This window comes from Pristiophorus japonicus, chromosome 6, assembly GCF_044704955.1.
Source record: "Pristiophorus japonicus isolate sPriJap1 chromosome 6, sPriJap1.hap1, whole genome shotgun sequence".
NCBI classification, from domain to species: Eukaryota; Metazoa; Chordata; class Chondrichthyes; family Pristiophoridae; genus Pristiophorus; species Pristiophorus japonicus.
Window position 1 is genome coordinate 89,300,631 of NC_091982.1, and position 15,692 is coordinate 89,316,322.

A 15,692-nucleotide genomic window follows, 5' to 3' on the forward strand; every position below is an offset into this window, starting at 1 on the left:
GAATTAGTCCTCTTCAAGTACATATCCAATTGATTTTTGAAATTTCCTATGGAATCTGATTGCCACCACTCCTTTCAAGTAGTGCATTCCAGATCATAACAATCCTCTGAGAAATCTTTCCATGTCGCCTCCAGTTGTGTTGCTAATTATTTTAATCTGTGACCACTGGTTACTGACCCACTGGCCAGAGGGAACAGTTTCTCCCTACTCGCTCTATCAAAACCCCTCATGATTTTAAATATCTCTATTAGGCCTCCCCTTAACCTTCTCTGCTCTAAAGAGAACAATCACGACTTCTCCAATCAATCCACATAACTGAAGTGTCTCATCCCCAGTATTATCTTGGTAAACCTCCTCTGTACCCATTCTAGGGCCTTGACATCCTTCCTAAAGTGTGGTGCCCAGAATTGTACACCATACTCCAGCTGAGGCCTAACCAGTGATTTGTAAAGGTTTAGCATGCCTTCCATATTTTTTGTATTTAATATCCCTATTTACAAAGCCAAGTAACACATATGCTTAGTCACCTTATCAACTTGCCCTGCCACCTTCAAAAGATTTGTGAATATGCATTCTCTGGTCCCTCTGCTCCTTCTGCTCTTGCACCCAACTCAAAATAGTATCAGTTAGATTTTACTGTCTCTCCATGTAATTCCTCCCAAAGTGCATCACTTCACACACATCTGTATTGCTTTAAATAATATCTCCATTTACACATGCCTCATCACATTGAAACATCTCTCAGTGCTTCACACAATGAATAATGTTTTGAATTGCAGTGAGTATTATGTGAGGAAAGCTGCTGATACAGTTTATAGCTGTGCATAATGTTTTTATAGATATTATAGTTGTTTATATAGCAGCAAAATGGCCTGATGAAATAACCTCCTGGGGAAATGTTTAAATACTGACCAAATATCTAGCTTTGGTTTATTGTATTTTTTTTTAAATTAAACCTCTGACTAACCCACAAAATTTGTCTTTTGTGACTGCATGAAATTTGACCCATCATCCCATGAAAAATATGCAGCTGTAACTTACATACAGTAAAGAAGGGAATTCTAACTTGACCAGGCGAGAGATTAATACAGAAACAAGGAGTGTTCTAATAATATGTGGGTTTATCCTATTATGTACAGAGTTTGGGTAATTGGTGTCTCATTATTTCTGTTAAGCACAAGCTCCTGGGGATGTATTTGCTTCAGTTTTTCCACCAATTTTCTCCCCTCTCCTCTTCTGAAATCACTGACTGTGGGGTCCTTGTAGAGATTATTTTTTTTTTAAAATAAATTTTTGCTCCTATTTTTTTTTAGGGAAGCAAAATAAACATTAAATCATGCCCCCCGATCTGGGGGACACTCCAAACATTTCCCAAGGCCCTTTTTTTTTGGTGATTTTTATGTTGTGTTTTAGTTTTTTTGGGGGGGAGGGGCAGTAAAACCACAGGTATATAAGTGCCTCCTATAAAAGGGCAGAGGGACATTAAAACCAGTAATTAAAACAAATTAAACTTTAAAACATATAAAATCAAATTAAAATTTGGTTCTCGTCGAGATTATATTTTTTTGTTTTTTTTTCTCGTGATTTTTTTGGGGCATTAAAATCATATAATTTACAAGTGCCCCCTATAAAAGGGGAGGGGGACGCTAAAACCTGGCAATTAAAACAAATTAAACTTTAAAACATGTAAAATCAAATTAAAATTTGGTTCTTGTTGAGATTATTAACAGGATAGGAAAGTAAACCTGATCCTGATTGTTATCAATCAAGCACTCTGCGAAGTGTGGGCTTTGAACCATGTTTGGATTCAATTAGCTAAATAGGCTCCAGGCTGAAGAGGTATTAAGAACATAAGAAATAGGAGCAGGAGTAGGCCACCTGGTCCTTTGAGCCTGCTCTGCCATTTAATAAGATCATGGCTGATCTGATCTGATGAACTCTGCTCCACTTCCCTGCCCTCTCCCCGTAACCCTTTATTCCCTTATCGCTCTCAAATCTGTCTATCTCTGCCTTAAATATATTCAATGACCCAGCCTCGACAGCTCTCTGGGGCAGAGAATTCCACAGATTTACAACCCTCAGAGAAGAAATTCCTCCTCCTCTCAGTTTTAAATAGACGGCCCCTTATTCTGAGACTATGTCCCCTAGTTTTAGTTTCCCCTATGACTGGAAATATCCTCTTTGCATCCACCTTGTCAAGCCCCTTGTTATCTTATATGTTTTGATAAGATCACCTCTCATTCTTCTGAACTCCAATGAGTATAGGCTCAACCTATCTTCATAAGTCAACCCCCTCATCTCCAGAATCAACCTGGTGAACCTTCTCTGAACAGCCTCCAATGCAAGTATATCCTTCCTTATATACGGAGACCAAAACTGTATGCAGTACTCTAGGTGTGGCCTCACCAATACCCTGTAAAGTTGTAGCAAGACTTCTCTGCTTTTATATTCTATCCCCCTTGCAATAAAGGCCAATATTCCATTTGCCTTCCTGATTAATTGTTGTACCTGCACATTAACTTTTTGTGTTTCATGCACAAGGACCCCCATGTTCCTCTGTACTGCAGTACTTTGCAATTTTTCTCCATTTAAATTATAATTTGCTTTTCTATTTTTTCTGCCAAAGTAGATAACCTCACATTTTCCCACATTATGCTCCATCTGCCAAATTTTTGCCCACTCACTTAGCCTGTCTATATCCCTTTGCAGATTTTTTGTGTCCTCCTCACAATTTGCTTTCCCACCCATCTTTGTATCATCAGCAAACTTGGCTTCATTATACTCAGTCCCTTCATCCAAGTCATTAATATAGATTGTAAATAATTTAGGACCCAGCACCGATCCCTGCGGAACTCTACTAGTTACTGTTTGCCAACTGGAAAATGACCCATTTATCCTGATTCTCTGTTTTCTGTTGGCCAATCCTCCTATCTATGCAAATATATTAACACAACCCCATGAACTTCTATCTTGTACAGTAACCTTTTATGTGGCACCTTATCGAATGCCTTCTGGAATCCAAATACACCACATCCACTGGGTCCCCCTTATCTACCCTGCTCGTTACATCCTCAAAGAGCTGCAGCAAATTTGTCAAATATGATTTCCCTTTCATAAAACCATGCTGACTCTGCTTGATTGAATTATGCTTTTCCAAATGTCCTGCTACTACTTCCTTAATAATGGACTCCAGCATTTTTCCCAACGACAGATGTTAGGCTAACTGGTCAATAGTTTCCTGCTTTTTTTCTAACTCCTTTTTTTAAATAGGGGTGTTACATTTGCGGCTTTCCAATCTGCTGGGACCGCCCCAGAATCCAGGCAATTTTGGTAGATTACAACCAATGCATCCAATATCTTTGCAGCCACTTCTTTTAAGACCCTAGGATGTAAGCCATCAGGCCTTTCAGTTCTGCACGGAGGGGTTTCCTGTACGGGCTGCTCCTGCACACTCTCAATCTTGCCATCCTCGTCTGCCGTCTGGACATGCCATACCATCTTACCGTCCGGAGGAGGTGGGGGTCCCCGATGGAGTGCACTCTACGCGGGAGTCCTCCCACTATTTATCGGGGACTTGGCCTGGAGGGTGGTGCATGGAGCAGTCCTGTGCAATAAATTTTTAAGCCGGTTCACGGGCTCCCAGGCCGCCTGCAATTTCTGCGGTCTGGAAGAGTCCGTGTTCCACGTTTTTATGGAGTGTGCGAGGTTGCAGCCTCTGTTCCATTATTTAAAGGGGCTGCTCCTCAAGTTCTGGCTGCACTTCAGTCCCACGCTCCTGATCTTTGGGCACCCTGTGCGGAGGGGAGCGGGTAGGTCTGAGAGCCGCCTCGTAGGACTGCTCCTGGGCACGGCCGAGGGTGCTATCAGCCGGTCCAGGCAGCGGGCGGTCAAGGGGGTCGTTCAGCCTGACTGCCTGCCTGCCTCTCTTCCGTGCTTACATCCGGGCCAGGGTGTCCCTGGAGATGGAGCACGCGGTGTCCACCGGTACGCTCGTGGTCTTCCGCGAGAGGTGGGCGCTGGAGGGACTGGAGTGCATTGTCACCCCCGGCAACCAAATTTTAATTTGATTTTATACGTTTCAAAGTTTAATTTGTTTTAAATGCCGGTTTTAGTGTCCCCCTCCCCTTTTATAGGGGGCACTTGTAAATTATGGTTTTAGAGCCCAAAAAAACCCACACAAAAATCTACAAAAATACAAAAAAAAAGAAACAAAAAAAAACAAAAAAAAGGGCCTTGCGAAACGTTTGGAGTGTCCCCCAGATCGGGGATCACTTGACCTAATGTTTATTTGGTAACTCCAAAAGAGTTGTAAGCCATCAGGTCCAGGGGACTTGTCTGCCTTTAGTCCCATTATTTTACCGAATATTACTTTTTTAGTGATTGGATTAAGTTCCTTCCCCCCCCCCCCCCTGCCTACGGCCCCTCGATTATCCACTCTTGGGATGTTTTAGTGTCCTCTACTGTGAAGACCGCTACAAAATATTTGTTCAGCGTCTCTGCCATTTCCCCTGTTCTGCATTATTAATTCCCCAGTCACGTCTCAAGGGATTGTATGGTAAAAGTAATTATATTTTTGGATTTTTTTTTTTCAATTATAAATCTGTAGTGCTTTGGGACAGTTTTCAACATTAAAGGCACATTAACGATGCAAGTTGTTGTTGCTGCTTGTTATAAAACAATATGCAACTGATCAACATAAACTATAGACTCCCGGTTTGAATCCTGATCAGTTCTGTATTAGCTAGGGTCACATTTGAAGCAGTACAAATTGTATCAGTGCTCCTGGACTAGGGAGGGGAAAGGAAGCTTTGATTGCCACTCATGATCACTATCCACTGACACTTGCTGTAAAGTGCATGTGCATGGATGTCAGGTGAAAACAGAATTGAGCTAGGCTGTGATGTCAGGTTATTTGAATGTTGGCGACAACAGTCACCATCTAGGATCGCAAATGATGAGCAGCCACTTAGGTGAGGAAGTAGAGGACAATCAATGGCCATGGATCTGTACACTTGCAGAAGTCAACACTTTCATGGGCATTAAGAAGAAAAATTTAAAAAAATTAGTACAATAAATAAAAAATGAAAAGTGTATTGCAAGCTATTTAGACATGACAACAGCTGTCTATTCAGCTCGTTATTGCCACACTAATTCAGGTCAAACAAGGTCCAATAAATCAACAGGTTGCTAATTAACCCTCAGGTCACAAGCCTATTTGTAAACGGGGTTAACTTGTAACACATTGAGTTATTATGAGAGCTTAAATAGCTTAAATTAGAATTGAGATTTAACTTGTGCCATGCTAGTTGGAAAGACTGATTGTTGTGTAAATGAGGCTTGTTAAGTTTTACAAAAACAATGAAGTAAATGGTAATTTGCACTAAATATAGGCTAGAAGGGAGACTCTGGTTACAGTAATCTTTTGCTTGTCAGTCAGTAGAATGGTACTGTCATTGTTGCACATTGCAGTAGGCTATCTTACAGATAGATGTAGCGTGTAATAGTTGTAAAATAAAATTTATTTGAAGTGATGAAACAGTTGATGCTCTGACTGGTTTGGTACAGAAACTTTAAATGCATTATTTACTTTACTGGAGAGCATTTAATACATTCTGCATTTTGCACTAGTTGAGGAGCAGGATTAAATTGGGCCAAGGAAAAAAAACAGTAAAAGGGAATATTTGAATGCGAAGAAATTACAACATGCTGCGGTGCAGAGGGACCTGGGGGTCCTTGTGCATGAAACTCTTTTAGAGTTCCTTGTGCATGAAACTCTTTTGAGTTTACCTGAAAATAAACATAAACATTAAACCGTGCACCCGCCTGGGTGACACAGCAGACATTTTCAAGGCCCCTTTTTTTTTCCCTTTTTTTTTTGGTTTTTTTTGGGGCGCTAAAATCAAATTTTTTCCAGTGCCCCCTATAAAAGGGGAGGGGGACACTAAAAGCACCGGCAATTAAAACAAATTAAACTTTAAAACGTAAAATCAAATTAAAATTTGGTTGCCGGGCGTGATGATGCACTCCAGTCCCTCCGGTGCCCACCTCTCGCGGAAGGCCGCGAGCGTACCGGTGGACACCGCGTGCTCCATCTCCAAGGACACCCTGGCTTGGATGTAAGAGTCCTTGTGCATGAATCCCAAAAAGTTAGTTTGCAGGTGCAGCAGGTAATCAGGAAAGCGAATGGAATGTTGGCCTTCATTGCAAGAGGGATGGAGTACAAAAGCAGGGAGGTCTTGCTCCAACTGTATAAGGTATTGGTAAGGCCGCACCTGGAGTACTGCTTACTTAAGGAAGGTTATACTAGCTTTGGATGGGGTACAGAGATGATTCACTAGGCTGATTCCGGAGATGAGGGGGTTACCTTATGATGATAGATTGAGTAGACTGGGTCTTTACTCGTTGGCGTTCAGAAGGATGAGGGGTGATCTTATAGAAACATTTAAAATAATGAAGGGGATAGACAGGATAGAGGTAGAGAGGTTGTTTCCACTGGTGGGGGAGACTAGAACAAGGGGGCACAGCCTCAAAATATGGGGGAGCCAATTTAAAACCGAGTTGAAAAGGAATTTCTTCTCCCAGAGGGTTGTGAATCTGTGGAATTCTCTGCCCAAGGAAGCAGTTGAGGCTAGCTCATTGAATGTAATCAAATCACAGATGGATAGATTTTTAACCAATAAGGGAATTAAGGATTATGGGGAGCGGGCGGGTAAGTGGAGCTGAGTCCACGGCCAGATCAGCCATGATCTTGTTGAATGGCGGAGCAGGCTCGAGGGGCTAGATGGCCTACTCCTGTTCCTAATTCTTATGTTCTTATTATATATTACCCAGGACCTCATTTCAGATCCTGTCTCATTGGTACTTATGGTACTCGTTCTTGATTTTCTCAAGATTTTCAAAATTGCTTTTTTCATTGGCTACTGGATCTCAAGAGATTAGGAAATTTCCTTTTATGTCTCTCTTATTTCTGCTTCTTCAGACTTTCTGCTATACCCTCCTATTACTAGTGCAGGTAAGTTTACAGTTTAATCTTTTTATTGGGTGTTTGCTTGACATTGTTGCTCCCACCTGCCGCCTTTCTCCCTCCATTGTCCCTGCTGGAAAACTTTTCTGTGTTCGGGTTGGAGAAATTTGATATAAAGTTCAATGTGGAGGGTAGGTTTAGGTTGAGGGTTTGAAGTGTGATTAAAGTTATTTCCAGGCATGACATTATTTTGTTGAATGGGAGTGTTATTTTGAGACCAAAGAGAATTTGATGGAACAAGGGGGGAAATCTGTTCTGGGGTTGATTTATATTTCATGAAATAACTACTTTCCCTTGCTGCTGATCATGCTGGTGCCCAGGAGAGACGAGGGCCTGGGGCAGCATAGGCCAGCCCACGTTGCAATATGTGTATGCATTAGGTCCATACAGCAGAGCTGGTCTTCAGTCATCTTGATTAACCCTTGTCACTGGAACAAGACCTAGCTGTCAAGTCCGTGTGGTGGCTGGTGTGCAACGGCCACCACACGTTAAAAATTCCATGCACGGGCATCTTCCACCATTCAACATGTAGTTCAGGACCTGGAATATTAGGTCCTTCATTGAAACACCTGCGAACTCATCCCTTTTTGGCATGGAAGCAAGTCATCCTCTATACGAGGGACCGCCTATGATGATGATGAGGAGGATGATGTTGCTGCACCCTGGGGTTGAAGTCTGGGTGGGACAATCATTTTCAGGGTGGAAAGAAATGCATAACAACAGAAGTACTTAACAAATTTCATTGTTAAGGGGATGCTCCCTTGGAAAAAGATTGTTGGGGAAACTTTTGTGCTGTGTCTGTCAAACATTACAATGTGACAAATCAAGTAGAAGTGCATCATTGCATGGCAGAAATGTCAATTGCATCACAAGGTTATTGCAACTAAAGTGACACGTGGCTGCTTTCTCTCCCAACCAAAATTACATCTCTTAAAATACTGTTGTGCATTCAGGGAACAATCATGTTCTTTGCTCATCAACAAAGCTTTGGCCTCTTAAATTATTACATTTTATGAAGTCGAAGACAGTTGTTAAGATGAGTTTTACTGACTACAACTTATTTTATTAATTCTAAATAAGGATTTCACCGAGAAAACTCTCATTGGAGTATATGCAATGAGGAAACTGAAAAGAAACACTGTTATAGGCACTCCGTCAGCCTACATTTTGAATTATCATTTTTTTTTAAATCATTGGGGCTGTAAAGGATACAGGGTCACGTGATATCCAATTTATGAAAGGCACGGTCCCATAAATAATGAGATAAACAATTAGATAATCTATTGTAATTTTGGGTGAGGGATAAATATTGGCAAGGATATAGATAGCTTCTTTAAATAGTGTCATGGGATATTTTACATCCACATTAACAGAACAGATGACATCAGTTTAATGTCATCCAAAATATGACATCTCTGACACTCTAGCACTCCCTCAGTATTGCATTGAAGTGTCAGCTTCGATTCAGTCCTTATCTCTCGAGTGGAGTTTAACCCACCAAGTCTCAAGTGAGAGTGCAGCCACTGAGCAAAGGCTGACACCACTATGCTGTCTCTGAATAGTTTTCAACATAGAAACATAGAAAATAGGTGCAGGAGCAGGCCATTCAGCCCTTCTAGCCTGCACCGCCATTCAATGAGTTCATGGCTGAACATGAAACTTCAGTACCCCCTTCCTGCTTTCTCGCCATACCCCTTGATCCCCCGAGTAGTAAGGACTTCATCTAACTCCCTTTTGAATATATTTAGTGAATTGGCCTCAACTACTTTCTGTGGTAGAGAATTCCACAGGTTCACCACTCTCTGGGTGAAGAAGTTTCTCCTCATCTCGGTCCTAAATGGCTTACCCCTTATCCTTAGACTGTGACCCCTGGTTCTGGATTTCCCCAACATTGGGAACATTCTTCCTGCATCTAACCTGTCTAAACGTTTCCATGAGATCCCCTCTCATTCTTCTGAACTCCAGTGAATACAAGCCCAGTTGATCCAGTCTTTCTTGATAGGTCAGTCCCGCCATCCCGGGAGTCAGTCTGGTGAATCTTCGCTGCACTCCCTCAATAGCAAGAATGTCCTTCCTCAAGTTAGGAGACCAAAACTGTACACAATACTCCAGGTGAATTAACGAATTCCAGCAATCATTCAGCATACAGAGCTCACAAAGCCCCATTGCTAGCTTGCATAGGTGGGTTGAAGTCAGTCTGTCTGCAGCCAAAATAATATTATTCATGTGATGGCAAGTGCCTCCAACAGCAGTTAGTTACGATTGCTGCTGGCAAGACTATATTGCTAGAAAGAGTGAACAGGCTGGGGCTCTGTTCCCTAGAAAAGAGAAGGCTGCGGGGTGACCTGGAGGTCTTTAAAATTATGAAGGGGTTTGATAGGGAGATGTAGAGAAAATATTTCCACTTGTAGGGGAATCCAAAACTCGGGGTCATAAATTTACGATTGTCACTAATAAATCCATTAAGAAATTTAGGTAAAAGTTCTTTACCCAGAGAGTGGTTAGACTGTGGAACTTGCCACCACATGGAATGGTTGAGGTGAATAGGATAGATGCATTTAAGGGGAAGCTAGGTAAATACATGAGGGAGAAAATAGAGTACGAGAGGAAGCTTGCATGAACATTAAGATGGACTGCAAAAGCTTCTATGGATATGTAAAGAGAAAAAGGTTAGTAAAGACAAATGTAGGTCCCCTGCAGTCAGAATCAGGGGACGTCATAACGGGGAACAAAGGAATGGCAGACCAATTGAACAAGTACTTTGGTTCGGTATTCACTAAGGAGGACACAAACAACCTTCCGGATATAAAAGGAGTCAGAGGGTCTAGTAAGAAGGAGGAACTGAGGGAAATCCTTATTGGTTGGGAAATTGTGTTGGGGAAGTTGATGGGATTGAAGGCCGATAAATCCCCAGGGTCTGATGGACTGCATCCCAGAGTACTTAAGGAGGTGGCCTTGGAAATAGCAGATGCATTGACAGTCATTTTCCAACATTCCATAGACTCTGGATCAGTTCCTATAGAGTGGAGGGTAGCCAATGTAACCCCACTTTTTAAAAAAGGAGGGAGAGAGAAAACAGGGAATTTTCGACCGGTCAGCCTGACATCGGTAGTGGGTAAAATGATGGAATCAATTATTAAGGATGTCATAGCAGTGCATTTGGAAAGAGGTGACATGATAGGTCCAAGTCAGCATGGATTTGTGAAAGGAAAATCATGCTTGAAAAATCTTCTGGAATTTTTTGAGGATGTTTCCAGTAGAGTGGACATGGGAGAACCAGTTGATGTGGTGTATTTGGACTTTCAGAAGGCTTTCGACAAGGTCCCACACAAGAGATTAATGTGCAAGGTTAAAGCACATGGGATTGGGGGTAGTGTGCTGACGTGGATTGAGAACTGGTTGGCAGACTGGTTGGTTGACAAGAGTAGGAGTAAATGGGTGCTTTTCAGAATAGCAGGCAGTGACTAGTGGGGTACCGCAAGGTTCTGTGCTGGGGCCCCAGCTGTTTACATTGTACATTAATGATTTAGACGAGGGGATTAAATGTAGTATCTCTCAAATTGCGGATGACACTAAGTTGGGTAGCAGTGTGAGCTGCGAGGAGGATGCTATGAGGCTGCAGAGTAACTTGGTTAGGTGAGTGGGCAAATGCATGGCAGATGAAGTATAATGTGGATAAATGTGAGGTTATCCACTTTGGTGGTAAAAACAGAGAGACAGACTATTATCTGAATGGTGACAGATTAGGAAAAGGGGAGGTGCAGCGAGACCTGGGTGTCATGGTACATCAGTCATTGAAGGTTGGCATGCAGGTACAGCAGACGGTTAAGAAAGCAAATGGTATGTTGGCCTTCATAGCGAGGGGATTTGAGTACAGAGGCAGGGGGGTGTTACTACAGTTGTACTGGGCCTTGGTGAGGCCACACCTGGAGTATTGTGTACAGTTTTGGTCGTCTAACTTGAGGGACATTCTTGCTATTGAGGGAGTGCAGCGAAGGTTCACCAGACTGATTCCTGGAGTGGCAGGACTGACATATGATGTTTGCTGATGATAGTACTTGATGATAGTTCGAGTTGTAACCACTGTTCCCTCTCAGCTGCGCAGCTCTCTGCTGGTTCTGTGCAGAACGGGACCGACTTCGAATATTACATTTTGCACATCTGTGAATGGGCTGCACAAGCGCCCACCTAAAATTGGGGGGAACATTGTTTGTAGCTCCTCAGATAATGAAGCAATCCATGCCTGCATGCGGCAAGACCTGGATGATATTCGGGCTTGGGCTGGTAAGTGGCAAGTAATGTTTGCACCACACAACTGCCAGGCAATGACCATCTCCAACAAGAGAGTCTAACCACCTCTGCTTGACATTCAACGGCATTACCATCATCGAATCCCCCCAACATCAACATCTTGGGGGTCACCATTGACCAGAAACTTAATTGAACCAGCCACATAAATACTTTGGCCACAAGAGCAGGTCAGAGATTGGGTATTCTGCAGCGAGTGACTCACCTCCTCACTCTCTTTAAAGCCTTTCCACCATCTACAAAACATATGCCAGGAGTGTGATGGAATACTTTCCACTTCCCAAATGAGTATAGCTCCAACAACACTCGGGAAGCTCAACACCATCCAGATCAAAGCAGCCTGCTTGATTGGCACCCCATCCACCACCTTAAGCATTCATCATAGGCAGTTCCTCGGAAGACTTGCTTCCACTCTTCGCATGAGTTCTTAGGTGGCTGTACAGTCCAATACAAGAACCACAGTCTCTCTCACAGGTGGGACAAACAGTCGTCGAGGGAAGGGCTATGTGGGACTGTTTTGCCACACGCTCTTTCCGCTGCCTGCGCTTGATTTCTGCATGCTCTCGACATGCTCCTGGATGCACTTCCTCCACTTAGGGTGGTCTTTGGCCAGAGACTCCCAGGTGTCAGTGGGGATGTTGCACTTTATCAGAGAGGCTTTGAGGGTGTCCTTGTAATGTTCCACTGCCCACTTTTGGCTCGTTTGCCATGAAGGAGTTCCGAGTAGAGCGGTTGCTTTGGGAGTCTTGTGTAAGGCATGTGAACTATGTGGTCTGCCCAGCGGAGCTAATCAAGTGAGGTCAATGCTGGGGATGTTGGCCTGGACGAGGACGCTAAGATTGGTGCGTCTGTCCTCCCAGGGGACTTGTAGGATCTTGCGGAAACATCATTGGTATTTCTCCAGCGACTTGAGGTGACTACTGTACATGGCCCATGTTTCTGAGCCATACAGGAGGGCAGATATTACTACAGTCCTGTAGACCATGAGCTTGGTGACAGTTTTGAGGGCCTGATTTTCAAACACTCTTTTCCCAGGTGGCCGACGGCTGCATGGCGCACTGGAGGCAGTGTTGGATCTCGTCATCAATGCCTGCTCTTGTTGATAGGAGGCTCCTAAGATAAGGGAAGTGGTCCATGTTGTCCATGGATCTTGATGACTGGGGGGCAGTGCTGTGCGGCGAGGACAGGCTGGTGGGGGACCTTACTGATGTTTAGCATAAGGCCTATACTTTCGTAAGCCTCAGTAAATACGTCGACTACGTCCTGGAGTTCAGCCTCAGTATGTGGGCAGTTGCAGGTGTCATCCGCGTACTGTAGCTCAATGACAGAGGTTGGGGTGGTCTTGGACCTGGCCTGGAGACGGCGAAGGTTGAACAGGTTCCCACTGGTTCTGTAGTTTAGTTCCACTCTAGCAGGAAGCTTGTCGACTGTGAGGTGAAGCATGGCAGCGAGGAAGATTGAGAAGAGGGTTGGGGCGATGACTCAGCCCTGCTTGACCCCGGTCCGGACATGGATTGGGTCTGTGATGGATCCGTTAATAAGGATCACGATCTGCATGTCGTCATGGAGCAGGTGGAAATATTCACTCCCTCCACCACTGGCGCACCATGGCTGCAGTGTGCATCATCTACAAGATGCATTGCAGCAACTTGCCATGGCTTCTTTGACAGTACCTCCCAAAACCACAACCTCCACCACCTGGAAGGACATGGTCTGTAGGTGCATGGAAACACCACCACCTCCAAATCACATATAATCGTGACTTCATTGCCGCTGGGTCAAAATCCTGAACTTCCTTCCCAACAACACTGTGGCCCCAAGTTTCCACACGCGGTAAAACAGGCGCCCCACCGAGCTGGGCGCCCGTTTTTCGCGCCGAAAACGGCACCTGAAAAAAAACGCGCTATTCTCGAGCGCCTTGCAGCTCGATGTCTGCTTGGCGCGGCGCACAGGGGGCGGAGCCTACCACTCGCGCCGATTTTGTAAGTAGGAGGGGGCGGGTACAATTTAAATGAGTTTTTTTGGTGCCGGCAACCCTGCGCGTGCTGCAGAAAAAGTGAAAATTTGTTTATTGAACCCTTGCAAAGACTTACATTTTAATTTTCTTGATATTTCTGTGTGTGAGGGAGTACCTTCTGTAATTAAAGATAGACTGTGATAAACGGGACACATGCACTTGTTTGAGACTATTCAAATTCTTTGTAGCTGTTCAATTTTTAACATTTTTTAATAAAACCACATTGCCCTTCCATGATCAGCACTGAGGCTTCTTCCAGCTTTCTCCCCCTGCCGTCGGTCGGTCCCGACGGCAAACCGCTGCCTGAAAGGCCTGCCTGAAGCACTTTCACACAGGTAGGAACATGGTTTATTTAATCTTTTCTTTGCTTATAAATTTTTATTCAGATTGGATTTATTTGTATAATATTTGTATAAGTATAACTAAGGATTTATTGTAGAATTTAATGACTTCCCTTCCACCCCCCCCCACCTCGTTCCCGACGCCTAATTTGTAACTTGCGCCTGATTTTTTAATGTGTAGACAAGGTTTTTTCAAGCCTACAAAAATCTTCACTTGCTCCATTCTAAGTTAGTTTGGAGTATGTTTTCACTGTGGAAACTTTCAAATCAGGCGTCAGTGGCCGGACACGCCCCCTTTTGGAAAAAAAAATTCTGTTCAAAAGTGAAACTGTTCTACCTGACTAGAACTGCAGAAAACTTAAATGTGGAGAATTCCGATTTCTAAGATACTCTGTTCTCCACCAGTTGCTCCTAAAAATCAGGAGCAAATCATGTGAAAACTTGGGGCCTGTGGGAGTACCTTCACCACATGAAATGCAGCGGTTCAAGAAAGTGACTCACCCCCACCTTCTTGGGCAATTAGAGATGGGCAATAGTGACGCCCACATCCCATGAATGAACTTTAAAAAAAACCAGATCATTTGTTCATCTGACAGAGCCAGCAATCTGTGTAATCAGCCAAAGCATTGAAACTGCCGATAACTTTGGCTCTTCCGCAGTGAGTACGCTGTTAAAATCCCTTTGGGTCTAACTTTTAGTGAGGAATTTAACAGCGTTATTACTGCTAAATAAATCTTAAGGGCCTGGAAAACTAACTTTAATTTTGTGTAGTATGTCCATTTTAATAAAGATTTAAATTTTTAAGAAACTTTTCAAAAAAAGGTTTTCATTTTTTTTAAATTTGTCCATCTTCATTTCAGGTTTGCCGTTTTCCCCATGTTGGTGATCCAGTGTCCCAGTGTCTCAGTTTTTAAAAAGGTAGAACTTTAAGAGTTTCCTCACTTCCTTGCTCGCTGTCTGTGAGAATTCTGCATTTTGATTGGCTGCTTAGGCAGCCTGTTGATGTCACAACAGTTCGAACAAGGGGAATTTTCATTAACCTCCGTTGATTTGAATTGAAGGTCGGAAAACCCAAAGTTCTCGATACAGGGATTTCAAGATCCGTGTGCGAAGTGTATTTCGGGTCCAGTGGCGAACACCTTTGCTTCACTGGTGACTGCAAATTCTGGGCCTGTATATTTCATATTTTGTCTAAAGATCACCAGTTCCCAAAACTACCACGGTCAAACGTCACTTTCACCACCTTTACCCTCATCAGAACAACTGTTACTTCATCGCTGCTGCTCCTGGGATGAGCTCATGCTGGGGTGAAAAAGTCAGAAGGTCATTGGCCTTCTTTGGGATTATATACTGAAAGCTGTCTGCCTACAGAAATAGCTATATTAGTACAGGCATAAACCTCTCAAAGTGTCATCTTTTGAAAAGCCAGCCTGTAACACTGACAGTCGTAACGTTACTATCAGCTCCATGAAGCCTACTTGTGTTGTCTCTCCAAAATGTACTGACTCTGGTGCAGTTGACACAGAGTAGTGACTGAAATTGCAGGTTTCCTCCCGACTGTGAACTTTTACATGTCTTTATAAAGACCAGCAGCAGTGAATATCGTTCCCATTGAGCCTTAGTCTAGCGCAGATAATCGCTTGCAAGTCATTTGCCTCCAGCATTTTCCTGACCTCCATTGTGTCTTGTTTGAGAAGTGTTGTGTTTGAGAAGTGTGAAAAGATAAAAGTATTGTCGAATGATTTTACTGTATTTTGTTACATTGACCTGAAAGCACTCTGTGCATTTGATACGAAAAGAGTTGGGGGAAACTCCAGTAAAAAAAAACACGAACTTATTCAGGGACAAGCACATTAACAGGCCAGCTGCAGTAGCTTTGTCCTGTGGTATAACATCAATACTGGTGAAATGATGAGTCTTTATGAATAAAGCATGAATTGTTAGGTTTTATCACGTTTAACCTTGACATTTGTCGGTTGAAATAGTCATTAAATGTCAGCTA

At 43.3% G+C, this 15,692-nt stretch overlaps 1 protein-coding gene across 12 annotated transcripts in view; it reads left to right on the forward strand.

Moving 5' to 3' along the window:
- LOC139265737 (protocadherin-11 X-linked-like) overlaps nucleotides 1-15,692 on the forward strand; it is a 578,096-nt gene that overhangs the window by 105,068 nt on the left and 457,336 nt on the right. Inside the window, exon 3 of one of the 12 annotated variants that reach the window (XR_011593619.1) lies at nucleotides 14,551-15,577. The exons of the other annotated variants lie outside the window; for them this stretch is intronic. The gene's annotated coding sequence lies outside the window, so the exon portion shown is untranslated. Of the gene's footprint in view, nucleotides 1-14,550; nucleotides 15,578-15,692 lie in introns of those variants that run through there. 12 annotated transcript variants of the gene reach the window in all.